Raw genomic sequence first — 6,109 nt, forward strand, 5'->3', positions numbered from 1 at the left:
TATCGATTTAGCAATCAATATATAACTGTTAACAACATCCAATAAAGCTCAATATATAATTCATAACAACGACGAGTATCAATTTAACGAAAATTAAACTAAAATATTAATTCTGAATAAAGTAATGAATACAACTGGCAATCAATCTGAACGATTGTTGTTGTTGGTCGTGTTATTGTTGTTGTTCATGTTTATTTGACTGGCTAGGAAGGCTTGAGCGAGGAAATCCTTCTTCTTATCGCCGTAATAAATTTGCTCGTTAGCGTGGTGCTTTCGTATGTGCACGCCCAAGTTTCCCTTCTGTTTGGCTCGATAATTGCACTTGGGACACTTGAAGGTCGGTTCTTTCCCGCCACATTCCACTTGCTCGTGGCGACGCATCGTTGACTTCCATCGATATCTAAAACGATTAATAGAAGCAACGTCTTGACAAGAGAACATAATGAGACCCAATTAAAGTTGAAAACACTTTATGCTCCTGGTAACCAATCATCATCACCATCATCATGATTTATCTCCTAACTAAATATCCTGTTTCATTATTATGAGAAAAGACAAATATCTGGCTATAGCTATAGAAACAGTGCAAGTGGCAATCAACACAATCTACAAATACATAAAACACAATTTGGGCACTTTAATGTTAAACACACTGTTCACTATTAATAACACCTGGAAAAGGAAACTAATTACTCAAAGAAATTAATATAATAAATTGATATCATTCAGAGCGCGAATCCATTTACTGGCCCAGCGACAGTAATAAATCAAATAAAAATCGAAAGTAAAAGTATAGACGATCTTGAGCAAGATACCCGAAATATAGTTGCGGTCTGCTGTAAAAGCAGCTAACCCAATATCAAGAGAGAAATAAGAATACCAGGTAAATTACTCCCTTGAAATTACGGAATTGATAAAAGAAAGACGAAAAGCTAGAAGAGTGGCACAGAACGAGAAATGCTGCGCACAAAACGATATTTAATACAATTGGTAGTCATACAAATCAAAAGAATAAAGACTATAATCTGTAATATGTATATGTGTATCTCTTTGTAATATTTACATGAATACCATGTGTTCTCACGAGAAAAAGTGAACAGAAAGAGAAGAAAAGAAAGAAAAATGAATCTCGTGAGAAACAAAATCTACCCATGTAATATTCACTCTGCGCAGAAGAGCATGCCCAGCAGTGAATATCAATAATTGTGTACCATCCCAGCTGAGGATGCTAAATATTGATATGCATCTGGACTGATGTCTAACCTAAAAGAAGCACATACTTGCTAAACAACTTGGAATGGACAATATATCAAATGTATTGGCTTATCGGCCACAAATCCAGCTTAACATTACATAACAAGGTATTGCTTGCACTCCAATATGTTCGCTAAAGATGCGACGTGATAGTGAAGTCCGTAGCTTAAAATGCTCAACATCATCCGATCTGATTATAGAACATATATGGATTTTATATTTTATATATATACATATATATATGTGTGTATATATATATATATATATATATATATATATATATGGATTTTATATTATATATAGAATTTATACGCATCACTTAATTAAGTGATTTTCTACACGTCATGTATATATTATAATTCTAAGAAACGTTTATTGCCCACTGAGCCCATCGTCGAACCACTAAGAGTCGTAATTTAAAAAAAAGAAATTATTTTAGCCGATGTCGGATTTATTATTCTACTATCAAGTCGGACTTTTTGCCATTTCTTAAACTTAAAAATAGCTTTGGTCTCACAGTTTGAAACAAAATACTGATGACTAATATATTTAAAAGGTTATTGAATAATCGGTGATGATTCTTGGATTCCAGTCAATTGATGAATAAAATCGACCTCCGCCTATATCCTATATTACCTCTTGCCACAATGTCGACAGGCGAACTGACTGACGTCACTATATCCATGCCTGACGTAATCATCGTTCGACATTTTCGTATACTTCCGCTCTCTATTCCCGTTTTTGTTGTTATTGTTATAACGTTTGGCATTAACTGGGTTCAGCAACATATTATCCATCGACGGTGGCATGACAATTTTATCGAACTCAAGCCATTCTGAAATAAAAGGTCGGTTAGTTAATTGAGGAAGAAGAAAAGGGCGATAGGGGCCGAGACGATGATCACGAACTCACGCGTACGAGCGACGCCACGGTGTTCATTTAGACAACATTATGTACAGACAAATGGTTAGAAAGCAACGCAAAAAGGATTCGGGTGCAGTAAAACCAGACAATGTTCTTGGTTACCGTTTATTTCACGTTAAGGAAATCAACGCTCGGGTAGTGTGATCGGTACAGGTGTCGGTTGCAGCTGAACTTCGAGGTAAACGTCTTCGGGCAGTAGTCGCAGGTGAACAACTTCTTACCGCATTTTTTCTCGTGAAAATTGCGGTTGCTCTTGTATTTGTATCTACGCCCGCACCCATTACATTCGTACGGTGCTACAAAACAAAAAACAATATTAAAAACGCCAATCTACGATAGATACAGTGGTCCTACGATTTTTGTTTTCTAATTTATAGCTCAAATTTAAAAATTACTATTATTAAGAACCTACATCAGTAAAATGAGGGGAACACTGATGTTATTTAAAGACAATATGAAAATTACTGTCGAGATGTGAAATTGATAGTTTATGGCTGAATAACATTAACAAAAAATGTGATGATAGGCCTTGAACGCATCAACAAATAACTATTAGATAATTAATAAATGTTGGAGCGTTAGTTTGAGTCTAGGAAAAAGTATTGTGATTTTATTAACCACAGATAACAGTCATGAGCTCCTATATTATTCCATAAATATTATATGTCTGTTTGAAAATGAAGCCCGTTTCGGAATGTTTTCAGGTTCCTCGAATAATTATGGTTAAAAAGCCTGACAAACAGGCAGAGCAAGTTGGATCTTACAGGCCTAATTATTATCAACCAAACCATTTATAGAAATGCCAGACTTCAAATTTGGAATTGACGATAACCTAGAAATCAAATGGATACACGAAGCGCTCAAAGATTTCGCCTTAAAACATAAAATAAGGTTGCTAAATCACAGCAGCGTGGAAGAAATCCACACGAACTTGTTTAACGCATAAATCTATTCTTAACTTTAACATAAGTAGTTCAGATTAATTTTAATTTGGGAAAGAATTTATTTGTAAATTAAGATTATTCTAAGCAATATTTAATAAAACATGTAGTTAATAAAATAAAGATATTCGACAAGTAATTTCTAAACACAATCAGAAATATATACTTCCTTGTAATCTGGTAAAATACTTCTAAACAACATTAATAATAGAAATGGTGGACCCTCAATGCACATTCTATACGATAATTTTGAATAGTGGCCAATTAATTATATTCTATATTTATATCACTATACAGATTCTATAGAAAATTGTATGAAAAAAATATTGTCACTGTGGGTTATCATTGCAAGACCTGGCAAATTAACACCAATAAGGTAATCTTTGGCAATTGGTTGTACCCCGTAAGCTGTGGAGGAACTAAAAACTGCAATATATTTTCCTAGACTGAAGGCAATCAAATTCTGACAATAAATATGATAGAAAACTAGACAGCAGGCAAAAAAAATGAATGCAAACATACCAGATGTATTTATTCTTTAACAATAAATCAAAATACGTACATAATATATGTATATGCATATAAAAAATAAAAGTGATTATGAAAAAATATACTCTAACAATATGTATGTAAATATATATAAATTATAAAAACGTATAAATCCATCCCCTTTATATGAAATAACAAATAACATTAACCACACCAAACAAACCAAATTAAAAATAAATAATTGTACTTTGTAAATAAGTCAAAAAATATATGTAGATATCAACTGGATAATGTTAAATATAAATAAATTAAACAATATATTCCATAATAAAATAAATAATTGATAACACTAACAGTATTGGCAGTACGGGTTATATATACATTACGTAAATATACAGGGATTGCTTCAAAATATTAAACGAAAAAAAAAACATCTCTTCTTTATTCACCCTGCATGTTTACGTAGTGCGTTTATATACTTTCGGGTTATGTCATGAATTACGTGATGGATTATGTTAGAAATGTAAAGTAATTTCATTTCAGTCTTCAGTCATGTTCCTGGATATCGATTATTATGTATTATATAATAACGAATCAATTGTTGTTTTGTTATATTTTTTTAACTACTACTATTGTACAGATATATTGAAGGAAATATGGAAAGAACACTAGTTTTGTTTGTTAAAAATAAAATATCAGTCTTTTGTTTAAAATGGAAATAAGTTGTACATATATTGCGTTCAAAACTAAGAGGTGTAAGAATACATACACCAATTGGAATAATCTGACTTAAAGCAGCCGAGAGCAATGTCTATTGAAAGACAATTTCACTCTAGGATAAGGAAGAATATATAAAGGCATAACCTCTGAATGCCCAATAAAATAAAACAGTCTTTCTCGATCATAGAGAAGCAACGAACTATTGTATATCAAATAGGCTATTTAATTATATAAGAGATAAATACAAACAGGTAAATATTTAAATATATTTGAGTGCTCCATAAAAGCAATTTAAACATCTAGATAAATTTTACGCAAAATATTAATTTGAAATAATCATAAAAAATCTGGGAATAATATCTAACGAAGAATAGAATAAATAATTCTCTATTAAATACATAGTTAGATTATTTAATAAGATATAAGACAAATCTATATAGATAAAGGTATACACTTTTGACTGTTCCATGAAAAACTAGATGCTACATATACTGAAGTGCAAGTTTGTTCAAGAAAAGAGAAGCAACTATTAATTCTGTTTCAAAAAATATATATAATAGGTCAATCTAGCTTATATCTATTAAATAATAGATAACTAAAGAAGACTAGATAACTGAGATTCTAAGAAGATAAGAATTTAAACGATAGAAATATAAAATTTAGAAATAAACAAAAATTATTCATTTTGAAATAGAAATAAAGAAATTCTTTGGAAGTGCGTTATTATTAGGTTGTTAATAAAACATTTATCTATATTTTCTCATTTTATACATCTTCCATAAAAAAGATTGAATGCTCTTTTGCAAATCTCTTTTAATTAAATAAAGGCTATTTTAAATAAAGGCTTTTCTATGTGAATAAGAAACTGGATGGTACTGAAAAATTGACGAATTTGAGATTCAAAAATGGAGAAGCAAAGAATAATTTAGCTTTATATATATTACTAGATTATTTAGTTATCTAAAAAGTAGGTTCACATATATGTGAACGCTCGTGTGAATGGCTAACATAGATTTTAATGTTCCATAGAAGAAAGTGGACATCATACACTACCGAATTATGAATACACACAAAAATGTAGAACCAACTGTTGATTATTTTTAAAATACAAATAAATAATGTTTTTGAAACAATATGCATTAGAATTACGTGATCTCTACAAGATATATCGAAGAGAATATCATTAATGACTGCTTCAAATATAATTAGACAGTTTATTGGATTTATATATTTAATTGGAAATTAATTATCTACAGTAAACTACACCTAGATATCTACACTAGGTAGAACACATGGATTGTTAATAGTTTGAGAAGTCCTTATATATTACATAACGAATCGATTTAGCAAGAAACATATCTATATTTATACTCCTATAAATTGTAATACTGTTTATTTATATATATTCATATTACCCACAACCCGAAAGTATATAAAACGAATTCTATATAAATTAAATAAGGAAAAGAAAATCGAATGTATAAAAATAAAGCTTTCGAATACCGTCAAATTATGAAACAGTTCATTGTATGAATTAAAAAAGGAAATCTTTGATATTCTATTAATCTAATATTGTACCTTTCACTGGAATAAAAAGTATAAAATATATAACTCCTTCGTGGATCGTTTTGTACTTGAAAAAAAAGTTATATACTTACGATAGCCTCTTAAATTTCAGCTTAAATCTATAAGCGCTGTGTTCTGTCGTTTTGGGTGTTTGAAAATTGTGTGTGTGTGTGTATAGTCACCGATTTGTAAGGGAATGCATGTATTAATGCCAA

Source organism: Rhynchophorus ferrugineus, unplaced genomic scaffold (genome assembly GCF_030347505.1).
Source record: "Rhynchophorus ferrugineus isolate W39M unplaced genomic scaffold, kcgeb_rfMv2 rfM10, whole genome shotgun sequence".
NCBI classification, from domain to species: domain Eukaryota; kingdom Metazoa; phylum Arthropoda; class Insecta; order Coleoptera; family Curculionidae; genus Rhynchophorus; species Rhynchophorus ferrugineus.